Source organism: Dipodomys merriami, unplaced genomic scaffold (genome assembly GCF_024711535.1).
Source record: "Dipodomys merriami isolate MVZ:Mamm:240054 unplaced genomic scaffold, mDipMer1.0.p SCAF_278, whole genome shotgun sequence".
In the NCBI taxonomy this organism is placed as follows: domain Eukaryota; kingdom Metazoa; phylum Chordata; class Mammalia; order Rodentia; family Heteromyidae; genus Dipodomys; species Dipodomys merriami.
Window position 1 is genome coordinate 24,378 of NW_027204248.1, and position 14,868 is coordinate 39,245.

General features: G+C 36.7%; 1 long non-coding RNA gene across 1 annotated transcript in view; it reads left to right on the forward strand.

Moving 5' to 3' along the window:
* Positions 1–14,868, forward strand: part of LOC138837876 (uncharacterized) — a 51,448-nt gene that overhangs the window by 12,782 nt on the left and 23,798 nt on the right. Inside the window, exon 2 of the long non-coding RNA XR_011375483.1 lies at positions 1,202–1,252. This is a non-coding gene — a long non-coding RNA (uncharacterized lncRNA). The remainder of the gene's footprint in view (positions 1–1,201; positions 1,253–14,868) is intronic.

Consider the following 14,868-nt stretch of genomic DNA (forward strand, 5'->3'; position numbering starts at 1 on the left):
CTTGAACACTGGGCCTGGGAGCTGTCCCTCTGCTATTCAGCTCAAGGCTAATGCTCTATACTTGAGCCACAGTGCCACTTTCAGTTTTCTTGTAGTTAATTGGAAAAAGAATCTCCAGGACTTTCCTGCCCGGCCTGGCTTTGAACCCTATCCGAAGATCTCATCACCACCCAGCTTAGGATCACACTTCTAACAGTGAACACACAGCATATATAATGTGCATGTTCATCTATCTTTATATAAATTCATAAGTTAAAAATATAGGCTACAACTTAGCTTTTTCACTCACAAAAATGTTTGTAATTTAAAAGTTGATACTACTGGAGGAATAAAACCTAAGAATATAAAGGTGTTTGGGAAGTTCAGTTTGCATCCAGCCTGGGCAGAACAGTCTTTGAGAAGCTATAATTAACCAACCAAAAGCTGGATTGGAAACATGGCTCAAGTATTGGAATACCAGTCATGAGCAAGATTGCTGAATAAGATCTTGACGCTTTTGCATACATACATACAATCATACACATATATACAGAGACACTTATATGCACACACAAATACACATATGAAGCAACTCTCAGAATATGTGGAAAAGTTGGAAAACAATAGAAAATATGTCCTGAGTAAGACTAGAACCAAGTGATAATTTTTAATGTTAGAAAGTCCTCAAGAGAACCTTCTTCAAAAAATTTTAAGAATATTACTTACATAGATAAGGACCAGAGATAGTAAGAGAGTCAAGTAATGATTATTAATGGGAACCGGTCCATGGAGGAATGAATCAGAGACTCCTGCAGGTGCATCTGAAAATGTTCATATCCTGTGTCAAATGTTAGAACATCTTTGAAAAGAGTACATGAACACTCTGAGCAGTATAGTGGATAATATTATTGGAGAAATTCAGAATTGCTAGTCTGTATCTAGATTAAATAAACCAAGAAACTATGGAGGGGCAATGTGATACAAGGCTAGAATTCTAGCACTCAGACTAAGAAAGGAGATTAGATAGTGGAATTACACAGTGATACCTTCCCTGGACCAGGTAGTATAATTTTGTCTTAATAAAACAAACCAAACAAGAAAGGAATAAAAAGTTGGAAGCATGGGCTAATTTTGTCATTATGTTTTGAGAAGTCAAGTTTCCTATTGAAATGCAACTCATATGTAATCCTCAGTTGTGTTTTAAATGTTCTCTTCATTACAGAACATTCTTAGATGCAAAATGGCTCATGATTCCCATCCAAAATTTGAAAAAGTAAGTAATCATCATTCTGATATATTCCAAGGATAGGATGAAGGATTTCAAAAGCTTAAGGCTGAAAAAATAGCAAAGTTAATCTAATGTAGCAATATGTAGATCTTGCTAAATTAGAGTTTAGATTTAAAATAAATGTTTTGGTTTTGTTTGTAATTTCATATTCTATAGGATACTACAAAATTCTTTTTAAATAGAGGGTTTAATTGACAAATTTACAAATGTTTCTGGAATTCTATTTGCCTAGAAGTTTCTTTCATGAGAGTTATAATTAGAACTGTTAATAGATATCCCAACACTTCATGTATAAAATGATAATGTGAATAATGTCGACAGAGTTGGCAACAAATGGATGATATTAATTTATAAATTTAGAAAAAGGGCGATTTTCTGAGGCTTTGGTATAACATGGTATGAAGAGACTAATTGTGTGACATCTTCTTTCTTCTACCTGTATGTAAAACGGGAAGCAATTTCCTTAATTACGTGTATCTGTATACAGTGAGAAAAATGCTAAATTTGGGATTTCTTTTATTTTCGTTTTTGTTTTATTGGTTTGTCCTAGGCTTGAACTCAGGGACCGGGACACTGTCTCTGAGCCTGTTTATGCTCAAGGCCCGTGTCCTACCACTTCCAACCTCAGCTCACTTGTGGCTGGCTTTTGTTAAGAAGTTTATTGCAGATTTTACGGGCAAGATGTGACTCCTGCAGGCAGCAGATAGAAGGGTCTTGTTTTTTAATCCAACTAGATAGTCTATGTCGCTTAATTGGAGAGTTCAGTCCGTTAACGTTAAGAGATAGGACTGAGAGATATTTGGGGGTGCCTGCCATGTTATCCACCTTCTTGGGGGCTGTGAAAACTGGGTTCTTCCTAAGGTTCTTGGATTCTCAGTTTGGGTGCAGTTTCTTGGCCTTTGTTGTGTTCTTGTTGGTTTTCTATGTGTAGGACATCTTTAAGAATCTTTTGCAGGGCTGGTTTGGTGGAGATGTATTGTTTCAATTTTTCTTTGCTATGGAAGGTTTTTATTTGGCCTTCAGTTATGAAGGAGAGTTTAGCTGGGTACAGTATTCTTGGTTGATAGTTGTTTGTTTTTAGGGCATGGCATACGTCATTCCAGGCTCTTCTTGCTGTGATTGTCTCTGCTGAGAAATCTGAGGTAATTCTGATTGGTTTCCCTTTATAGGTGATTAACCTTTTCTCCTTGACAGCTTTAAGGATCTTTTCCTTGGTCTGGGTTTATCCTGTGTGGATTATAATGTGACAGTGGGATGTCCTTTTCTGGTCTGGTCTATTTGGGGTTCTAAAAGCTTCTTGTATCTGAATAGGCCTAACTTTTTGTATGTTTTGAAGTTCTCTGCTAGGATCCTGTTAAACAAATTTCCTAGACCATTAACTTCTGTTTCTAGGTGCTCCTCTACACCCATTATCCTTAGATTGGGCCTTCTGATGGTGTCTTCCAGGTGTTGGATAGACCTATCATATTTCTTGCACTTGTCTTGGATGGTTGTATGTTCTTTCTCTATAATATCTAGGCTGTCTTCAATCCCTTAGATTCGATCTTCTGCATGGTCTAACCTGCTGTCAAGACTCTCTACTTTGTTTTTTATCTCTTTTCCTTCTAATTGGTCAGCTTTGATGGCTTCAAGTTCTTTGTTGAAGCTCTGTTTTAGGTCTTGTATGAATTTCTTTACTTCCTTAATTTGGTGTTCAGTGTTTGTTCTCAAATCACTTAGTTGATTGGTTATGGTTTCTTTGGACTCCCATTCCTTCTGTTGGGTTCCATTCAGCATTCCCTTTGTGGTCTCCCTGACTTCCTTCAGCTCTTTGTTAAGTGATTCCATGAATGCCTTTAGGGATCTTTGTGTATTCTCTACCTGGTCTCTTAATTCGTGAATTACTCTTTGATTAGTTTCCTCCCTTCTGTGGGATTGCTGCAGTTCTCTTTGAGTGTTCTCTGCCTGCTCACGCCATTCCTCCCTTTCTCTTTGGGTATTCTCAAGTTGTTCACGCAAATCCTGTATCAGTTTTTGAGAAGCTTCCTCACGCTTATGATATTCCTGTATAAACTTCTGGGATGCCTCCTCTCTCTCCCTATCACGCTCATACAGAGTCCTTTGTACATTGTCAAACTTCTCATTTATCATGTTTGCTATTAGTGTTTGTAGAGCTATTTGGGAACTCTCCTCTGGATTATTCTTTATCTGTTCTAATCCCTGATTATCAAGGTTGGGAATTGAAATACCAGAATTTGCCATTTTTCTTGTGTTTTTCCGGCTTACTCGGCCCATTTGAGATAAAGATTGCACCAGTTTTGTGCTAGAACCCTATCTTAAGGCAACCATCAACCAAGCAAACGGCCCTCATAAACAGGCAGGAGTTGCAATCCTAATATCAGATAAAATAGACTTCAAACTAAAATTCGTGAGAAGAGATAAAGAAGGTCGCTACATACTAATTAAAGGATCTCTCCTTCAGGAGGATATTACAATTCTAAATATCTATTTGCCAAACAATGGAGCACCCAAATTTATCAAAGAAACACTACTTTCCCTCAAATCCCATATAGATCCAAAGACATTAATTGTTGGGGAGTTTAACACACCACTCTCCCCACTAGACAGATCAACCCGGGAAAAACTCAACAGAGAAACCGCAGATCTAAACAGCTGCATAGATCAACTAGACTTAACAGACATTTACCGAACATTTCACCCAGCAGCAACAGAATACACGTTCTTCTCAGCAGCACATGGAACGTTTTCTAAAATAGACCACATTTTAGGCCACAAAGCAAACTTGTCTAAATTCAGAAACATTGAAGTTATACCTTGCATTCTCTCTGACCACAAGGGAATAAAATTAGATCTCAACACCAAAAGCCACCAAAGAAAGTCCAGTATCACATGGAGGCTGAACAACACACTGCTGAATCATGAGTGGGTCATGGAAGAGATTAGAAAGGAAATTCAAATGTTCATGCTATTCAACAAAAATGAACACACAAATTACCAGCTCCTCTGGGACACAGCAAAGGCAGTACTCAGAGGCAAGTTTATAGCTCTGAGCTCCTACATCAACAAATTGGAGAGATCGGAAACTAACAATTTAATGACACATCTAAACCTCCTTGAAAAAGAGCAGCAAGATAAACCCCAATCCAGTAGACGGAAAGAAATAATCAAAATTAAATCAGAATTAAATGAATTAGAATCCCAAAAAACTATAGAAAGAATCAACAAAACAAAGAGTTGGTTCTTCAAAAAACTTAACAAAATTGACAGACCCTTAGCAAACCTTATCAGAAAAAGGAGAGAACACACCCAAATTAATAAACTCAGAGATGAGAATGGAAACATCACCACGGAAACAACCAAGATTCAGAACATTATAAGGGAATACTTCTCAAAACTTTATGCTAATAAGTTTGAGAACTTGACAGAAATGGACCTTTTCCTAGCAAATATTGACATGCCAAAACTAAACCAAGATGAGTTAAACCAGCTTAACAGGCCCATATCAAGCATTGAAATAGAAACAGCAATAAGAGACCTCCCAGCTAAGAAAAGTCCAGGACCAGATGGTTTTACAGCGGAATTTTACAAGGTCTTCAAAGCAGAGCTCACACCAATACTCCTCCAACTCTTCAATGAAATTGAAAGAGAAAGCTCACTACCGAACACATTCTATGAAGCCATCATAACCCTCATCCCAAAACCAGGCAGGGACTCATCAAAGAAAGAGAACTACAGACCCATTTCTTTGATGAACATTGATGCAAAACTTCTCAACAAAATTTTGGCCAATAGCCTTCAACAATTCATCCAAAAAATCATACACCATGATCAAACAGGATTCATTTCAGGGATGCAAAGCTGGTTCAATATACGCAAATCAATTAATATTATTCATCACATCAACAGGAGCAAGAATAAGAACCACATGGTTATCTCAATAGATGCAGAAAAAGCATTTGACAAGATCCAACACCCCTTTATGATGAAGGTTCTGGAAAAATTAGGAATCCATGGAACATTCCTCAATACAATAAAGGCTGTATATGACAAACCTACAGCCAGCATTATACTCAATGGTGAAAAACTAAAGCCAATTCCTCTTAACTCAGGAACAAGTCAAGGATGCCGACTCTCTCCACTTCTCTTCAATCTAGTATTAGAATGCCTAGCTACAGCAATAAGACAAGATGCAGACATAAAGGGGATCCAAATAGGGAAAGAAGAAATAAAACTCTCCCTCTTTGCAGATGACATGATCTTGTATTTAAAGAATCCCATAGACTCCACTCCCAAATTACTCAAGCTGATTCAAAACTTTGGCAAAGTAGCAGGTTATAAAATTAATCTCCAAAAATCAATGGCTTTTCGATATGCCAACAATGAGAAAAGTGTGGCTGAAATTAGGAAAGCAACTCCATTTGTGATAGCCCCACAAAAAATAAAACACCTAGGAATTAACTTAACCAAAGAAGTGAAGGACCTCTATGATGAAAACTTTAAAATCTTGAAAAAGGAAATCAACACAGAACTTAAAAAATGGCAAAACCTCCCATGCTCCTGGATTGGCAAGATTAACATCGTGAAAATGGCAATACTTCCCAAGGCTATCTACAAATTCAACGCGATACCTATCAAAATTCCACCCTCATTCTTCAAGGAAATAGAGGAGGCAATCCAAAAATTCATATGGAACAATAAAAGACCCCGAATAGCAAAAATGCTCCTCAACGGAAAGAACACTGCTGGAGGAATATCAATACCAAATTTCAAACTCTACTATAAAGCCATAGTAATCAAAACAGCTTGGTATTGGCATAAGAACAGACCTCAGGACCAATGGAATAGAATTGAAAACCCAGAAATGAACCTACAGACCTATAGCCATCTAATCTTCGATAAGGAAGCTAAAACAATAGAATGGAAGAAAGACAGCCTCTTCAGTAAATGGTGCTGGCAAAATTGGTTAACTACATGTAGAAAACTAAAGCTAGATCCTTATATATCACCCTACACCAGAATCAACTCCAAATGGATCAAAGACCTTGAACTCAAAGCAGACACTCTGAAAACATTACAGGATGGAATAGGAGAAACCCTAGGTCTCCTTGGCTCAGGAAGAAATTTTCTGAATAGAGACCCGGAAGCACAACAAATCAAAGAAAGGTTGGACAAATGGGATTGCATAAGATTGCAGAGCTTCTGCAGGGCAAATGACATAGCTGGCAAGATCAATAGAAAGCCCACCGATTGGGAGAAGATCTTTACTAGCCATACAACGGACAAGGGTCTCATATCTAAAATGTACTTGGAACTCAAAAAATTAAACCACCCAACAACAAATCCTCAAAGAAACAACTGCCCAATAAATAAGTGGGCGAAAGACTTAAAGAGAAGCTTCTCTGAAGAAGAAAGAAGGATGGCCAATAGACACATGAAGAAATGTTCAACATCCCTAGCCATAAAAGAAATGCAAATCAAAACAACATTGAGATATCACCTCACTCCAGTTAGAACAGCAAAAATCAAGAACTCTAACAACAACAGATGCTGGAGGGGATGTGGACAGAAAGGAACCTTACTTCATTGTTGGTGGGAATGTAAACTTGTTCAACCACTTTGGAAAGCAGTATGGAGGTTCCTCAAAAGACTTCACATAGATCTCCCCTATGATCCAGCAATCCCACTTTTGGGCATTTACCCAAATGTTTACAAACAAGACCACACTAAAGCTACCAGCACAACTATGTTTATTGCAGCATTATTTACCATAGCTAAGATATGGAACCAACCCAGATGCCCCTCAGTAGATGAATGGATCAAGAAAATGTGGTATATATACACAATGGAATTCTATGCCTCCATCAGAAAGAATGACATTTCCCCATTTGTTAGGTAATGGAAAGGCTTGGAAAAAATTATATTAAGTGAAGTAAGCCAGGCCCAAAGAAGCATAGGTCCCATGGTTTCCCTTATTTGCAATATCTAGTATAGGTATGAGTCAAGCGGAAAAGGTCAGATAATGTGATGTTAGGAAAATGAACCCTTAAATATGTATTTTAATGTTTTCGTTTCTTTCATGCATGTGTTTCTAACGCATTTACAAGATTATTTCTTTGTTGCTTTGTATGTCCATCCCCCACAATGTAACCCCTGCTTTCATTATATTTGATGTCAGTATAACATGTGGAGGAGTTGGGGACAAACAAGTCGTTTAAGGATTCAGGTGGACCTGTTGCAACAATGAGAAGTACAAAATGTCATGTCAAAACCAGCTTTACAATGTCGGTGTGTGGGGGGGAGGGGGGTATCATTGGGTGGGGGGAGGGGGGTAAAATTGGGTGGGGGGAGGGGGGAGGCGGGGAAGGGAAGTGAAGGGTAAACAAAGGAGGAGGCTGCAATGCTTGGTAAGAAAAGTATGCATTATCCTGCCCATGTAATTGTAGCCCCTCTGTACAGTATGTTCCCAAATAAAATAAAATACAATTAAAAAAAAAAGAAGAAGTTTATTGGAGATAAGAATCTAGAGAACATTCCTGCCTGGGTGGGCTTTTGTCAACCTCTAGTGCATTGGGGTCCCTGGGTAAGGGTAATGAAATCACCAGGACACTGGTGATGCAGAGTGCAAACAGCAATTGTCACTGCATGCTGTGCTTTATTGTTAGTGGTATTTAATGACAAGCAAGCTTGATCTTGCCAAGATTTGGTCAGAAGACATTGACACAAAAATTTCAACAGATACATTTTTACTTGACCTATGAGACAATGTCTTGGTGTATAATTATATAAACTATTTTAGAGCAAGCTCAAACCAATCAGGAAAATGCTTGACCAGCTGTTCATCTATGCTTAAGCAAGAAGAAGAGCTACTTCCTCAGCTCTCAGGAGTCTGTGACATGTGTTTTTAGATAGGGAGAGAGAACATTTTCCCTCTCTAGCCCGGCATGCCAAGAGCTTTGCTAATACTCAAATACATTCTTCAGATAATCCTGAGGCGAAGCCTGCATCATTCGGCCCCCTCAACATAGACCCTGAGTCTTCACAATTTCCTTCTTTTTTCTTTTGTTTTAAAAGTAAAGCTTTCCACAGAGTTATCATAGATGATTGCATTGGTTTTATAAAAATCAAATATAACAGTACAAGTGCAGACAAAATAATAACAATCATAATTTCCATACCACTAGCAGTATGTGAAATGCTTTGTAGTATTTCTTTCGGATCTAACCCTTCCAATTGTTTAATGAATGCATTAGCAATATTAGAAGCATCATCATTTGTAAATTGTTTACCAAAAATCTCATGTACATTAAATTGTAACTGAGCAATCAATTGAGCAGCAGTAGAATTTCCAGATAAATACTGCTGTATTACATTCTAATCATGTATGGATTTATTATATTTTATATTAGTAATGTAAAAGGTAGTAAAATTCCAATTACATTTTAACAATAACTGTTTTTCCACAACCAATAACTTGTTTCCTAACCATTCCACTGTCTGTTTAAGAATATTAATGTGTTTGTAATAGAGCATCAATTTCTACCTGTGAGACCCACAATTCATGTGAATCCCGGTGCCATTCTTCCACAAAGTGCTAATTTGTAAGGAAGTGTGTAGGGCAATTCCAGACACCGCAGCAAGAGTGGTTATAGCAATTAAGCTTAAGATTAAGCAATTAAGCAATTAAGCTCCAATGGCTCCAATCATACGCTTTGTACGTTTTAGTAGTTTGGTAAAAAATTCAATAACAACACTCTCCAAAGGATTTTGGGACCACTCTCTTCCTAATTTAGCAGGTAGCCAAATATGAGTTCTTTCTGGTAATATCATAATACTATCACTGTCACTAAAATTAAGAGAGGAATTATGCAAGAACACAGGTGACAATTAAAACAAGAAATAGTAGCATAAAATGTAAAATTTCCCACTAAAAATGCATAAGGCAGAGGTACACAAGCAGTTGCATCATAAGATTTGTACAAAGTAAAATTATAAGTCGATGCAGAGTTCACTGTCCTTGAAAACGATCCATTTGATAGCATCACGGGTTTCAGCGCCGCTGCGACCTTCCAAAGATGAGTCTGAACAGCAGTGGGTGCAGCCATGAAAGCCCATAGAGCATCAGCAATGCCTCCAACTCTCCAGGCCATCAATCGAGCTCCAGTATGCGATCCATTAATGGCTTCCGGCATCCTAGTAACATTTGATAAATCACATCTGGTAATATTCCATTCTGAACATGTGTTAATAAACTGCCCAAAAGGTCCTCAATTAATAAAATTATTGAACATTTTTCCAAATATTCCTCTACACTCTTGCCACACAAAAGGCTGATATTTTAAATCAATATAAGTAAATCAGGGCACATAGGTAAGGATAACGTGCCATCAGTGACACTTTCCCAGCTACTATTAATGGCCAAGTAGTTATTCGCTGCAGATGTGTTTTAGAATTGGAAGTGCGTTTCCCAGGTAAAACCCAATGTTGCCAATTCATTACTAAACATGGAGGAGGCCCCAGTCAAACAGGCAAGGAATGAGTATAGTAAGTATAATTTAAAAAGCTACCATCATCCTTATTGCAAAATGTGAAATTATTCCAAGGAGGAGATAAAACAGCAGGAACAGTATAGACGGTTATATCCATGTCTCCCCAAATAACAGGTTCCAATAACGAGGATTAGGAATAAAGGCCTAATAACTTAAATTAGCATTAGCATGGACAGAGTTTATAGTAAGCAGGGCACACATGGCCAGGAACAAGTTCTCAGCTGGGACAGGTTTACCATTGCATTGTAACACCTTTTGTCCTTCTCCAGTCAACTTTTTAACCTGCCCCTAAGTGGGCAGTGGGGATTTCTTTTTCCTCAACTGGTGGCCGATTCCTTGAAGGATACAGGGCTGTCCTCACTGGGCCGCATCTGTATCCATCAGGCAGGAAGCTAGGATTGTTTGCCATCCTGTGTAGACACAATTCCTCAGCACCACATAAGCAAAAAGAAAAAAGCCGGAAGTGGCGCTGTGGCTCAAGTGCTAGAGCACTAGCCTTGAGCTGAAGAGCTGAGGGACAGCGCCCAGGCCAGAGTTCAGGCCCCAGGAAAGGACCAAAAAAAAAAAAAAGTAGGCCTATCTATTGTCTTCAGGTGATTTTGATGATTGAAGATGCTTAATGAGAAGTCAAAATGTATTAGTCGTCCTTTGATATCAATTAAATTTCATTTTTCCTTCTTGGAGAATATAATGATCAAAGCAATAGTTCAGAATCAGCAAGCATTAGTTCAACATCATGCTTCCAGTGCAAATGGATCTCCAGTAAGTAATCCTCTATACCATTTTCCACAAAGTTTTGTCACAGATACAATCTGCCTGCCTTCTCTAGCTGCTTTCCTAGCCTGGACCTTTTCTTTCATTTTGCAGGAAAAGTGTGAGTCAACTGATTTCAGTCAGATCAGTTCCTAGAATTATCAAGGATTTAGATTCGTTTAAAAAAAATTAGTTGTGGGGCCTGAACTCTGGGCTTTTGCACCGTCCTTGAGCTCTTCAAATCAAGGCAAGCGCTCTACCACTTGAGCCACAGAACCACTTCTGTGGTTCTGTTTATGTGGTGCTGATTTGGGAAATGGCAGAGCAGAAAGTGAAATGATGCAACCAAAAATATAAAAGCAAAATAAATTAGGATAATTATGGAGCAACCATATTGTCTATGAGACTCATGAAAGAGAGAGAGGAAGAGAGATACAGATGTGCAATGACCTAGCTAGCCAAAAAATCCATGCTTCTGATCCATTTACAAAGCAAACAATTTTATTTTTCATTTGTTAAAAGAGATGGAAATAGAATTTATATATTTACTTGAAATTAGTAAATACATTTTTAGTAGCCTACATAAAGAGACATAGCTTTGAACAAATTACAAACAAGAATCTTAATCCTTGGGCTAGGAAAGTGGCTAGTGGTAGAGTGCTTTTCTTGCCACTTATTACAGTGCGGAGACTACTTTCCAAAAAGGCCACTCCTATGAATACTAGGGATGAGGATGTGTATACCCCTCTTCATCGGGAAGCCTAGTGGACACTTAGACAATGTCCACGAGTTGGTAGCTCAAGGCAGATATTCACGCAATTACTGTGAATGTCTGGACACCCCTGCACAGTGCTTATATGTGAAACATATTGCAACAGTACACACACATCACACACACACACACACACACACACACACACACATCATCATCATCATCATCATCATCATCATCATCATCATCATCATCAGATTTCTTCTTAAGTATTTTTTGTGTATGATCTTAAGAAGAAATTTACATTACTAACTTGAATTTCTGACAGAACAATGTAATCACTATACATCTTGCTTCTATACTGTCAATATTAAATTGCTATCTAAGTATGTGCAATAGATAAGTATAGGAAAAAGTAAGAGCCACACTGGTGGCTCATGTCTTTATTCCTAGATAAGCAGAAAGATGAAATCTGATGATTGTGGTTTGAAACCAGATGAAGAAAAAAATCTATTAGATTCTGGTTTGAAAGTAACCAGCAAAAGCTAGAAATGGAGCTGTGGTACAAGCAATAAAATGCTAGCCTTGAGAAAACTAAAAAAAAAATAATAAATTTTGGGACAGAGCTAGGGCCTGAGTTCAAGCTCTAGTATTAGTATTTAACTAATGAAGGAATGAATTAGTTAAAGAATTACCTAAAATAAATGAAGTGGTCACATGTGGAGGGGCAGAAAAAATGTAACTACAATGATGACTGAATTATGTATTATTTTGTAATAAGGCAAATTATCATTTGTCATAATCACTAATATTTTATTTGAGCTTTTTTGTACAATAAACCCTGAATTTGGCATGCATGTATATGTGTGTATACGTGTGCACACATATGTGTTTATGTGTGTGTGTGTGTGTGTGTGTGTGTGTATGTGTGTGTGCTGTTGTAATGTTGCTTGCCAACATGAACAGGGTGAGGCTAAAAAGAACTGTATTGCAAAGTTTCTTTTTATTTATCAGTGTTCTGTCCTGTCATTTCAGTGGAACCACCCTTCTGTACATTTTATTTGTTAATAACATCATCATAATCAAAGCATTTACAACATAAGTTATATAAAAGAGATCATTTTCAGTTCTTAATATATGTTAGGTAAAAAGATACACATATAATTAGGTAGTAAGTTATTGCTGTAAGAAGACTGTCAGTACAAAATATGTACTTGACTTCTTAAATTGGTTATATTTTTAAGAAATATTCATGGAGTGATTTTGACCAACTTGACCAAATAGGTATTACTCTCTGGTTATTTCTGTGAAACACAAGTTGGATAAACTCTTTCCGGATTTCTGTTGAAAATAACATTATTGTAAGATCGTATCTATTCACACTAAGATAATAAACCCCGTATTTTTAAGGTTTGAATATCGCATCATATTGACTGAAAATCAGTATTGTTGCTATGCTTGTTAGATATATATTTAAAGAAACAAAAACATGTGTCATCTCTAGATTGTGGATGCATTTGAAGTTGTTTTGTACATACAAAGGTTTCTTCATTAATAGTTCTTTTGTGGGAGTAACTATCACAACTTTAACAAATAAGGCTTTTCGAATATCTTTTGCAATATAAATAACATTCCAGACCGTGTCTTGCAATTTCAGAAAACCATTTAAATATTTTAGTAATATTTTAGTTCATTGATTATACAGCTAAAGACATTTCTGAAATAAATATTGTTAAGATCTGAAAATGTAAGTGGGTATATAGGATTTTTTATGGATCATTTTATGAAAAGCCAGTTTTTTTGAAACTAAAAGAAATAGAATAAAAGAATGTAAGTGAATTGGGTAACTTAATTATTAGTATAATTTTGTTTTCTATTAGCACAGTCCTTTGAATGTAGATGATGCAGTTAAATTATTTTTGTATCACTGTGCTTCAGTTATTTTTAGAATTTTTGTAGTTATAAGAGTGAATTTGTAGTAAAAATAAATGTCTTTTAATATGATTAGGATTAATTTTGTGTTTTGTGTTCTACTCCCATGAAAATGAGTTATTTTCAAGTGTTAATAGTTTATAATTGAATCTTCAGTATCATAAGAAATTTTGAAAAAAATTGGTAGTATTGATGTCTTCATTTTTGGGGGTAGGGGTTCAGTGGTGGAGCTTGAACTCTGGGCGCTGTCCCTCAGCATTTCAGCTCAAGTCTAGCACTCTACCACTTGAGCCACAGCGTCAATTCCAGCTTTTTTCTTTATGCTTGTTTGGTGCTAAGGAATCGAACCCAGGGCTTCATGCATGCAAGGCAAACACTCTACCACTAAGCCAACTTCCCAGCCCTTCATGTCTTTTTAAACCAATAGTATTCACAAGTTGGAGAGTCTTTAATTCATACTTAGATCTTGGTGTCTATGATTTTTTATCCTCTCATTCCTAACATTAATGATAGGTCAGAGTGCATTTTTGAGTATAGGAAAGGTAAAATATTTATCTGGGGGTCAAAGGTGATTTTTATAGCAGTCTTGCTTTAATAGCATTTTAAAGTAGTTCCTTTCTCTCAAAATGTTGGGTATAAAAAGTAATCAAAATACTTCGAATGGTAAACAACTTCGTTGAGCTACAATATGGAAATGATTGGTCCATAAGACCTGCAGTCTGTTTCCATCAGGAATTGGGAGGTCATTATTTCAATAAGACAGTGTTAAACAGAGATAGGGTCCCCAGGCAGTGCAGTGTTGAGTGAAGGCATAAAATATGATTTCTACTATTTTGAGCTAGAAATCAAGAATATTATTCTTTAACAGCTCCTTTCACCAGGGAGGTATGCATTGATTATGAACTTTGAGTTTTCATATTATAGTTCCCTGTTTTCTAACAAAGATAAAGTGAAATATTGTGAAAGTGAAAACAATAATTCTGGGAAATTTTCCTAGAATTTGTAGACTAAGTGCTGGTATTTTAGTCATAAAATAGAATGAGGTTAATTGATACAGTGGGAGATGATCCTCAGGCTCACACTTACCATGTGTGCAATGTTGTACTAGTAATTTCAACTCTGAAGACTTCAATATCATCATCTGAGAATTAAAAATGTAAGGAGTTCCACTTTATGCAATTATTGTGAGGATTAAATTATATACCATAGGTAAAGTACTTGGAACAATAATCAATTAGCATTTGGCACATTCTACCTGTTATTTTATCATGTGATGAATTCTAATATTTTTACCGTGATTTTATATGTGCAATGTGATGTATTGATATTCATTGCATGGATCAGTTTTCTGTCACTCTGAGGAAAATACCAGCAAAGGAAATTTCTGAGGAGGAAACTATTTTATTGACTCATGGTTTAAGAGAACACAGTTGAAGATCAAATGTCTCCATTGTTTTTAATCATATTTTTATTATCTTAACTAGGTGTACACGGGAATTTCCATTCAATAAATGAGTTTTTAAGTATAATGGATCTTTATATAACTTTTCCCTACCCTTCCAAACCTCACCCCTTTAATTTTTTCTAGTTTCATATTATTTGCATTGAATATGTCTTCACTCTTACTCCATAACTCTCTTTATTTCTTCCCTTTGACT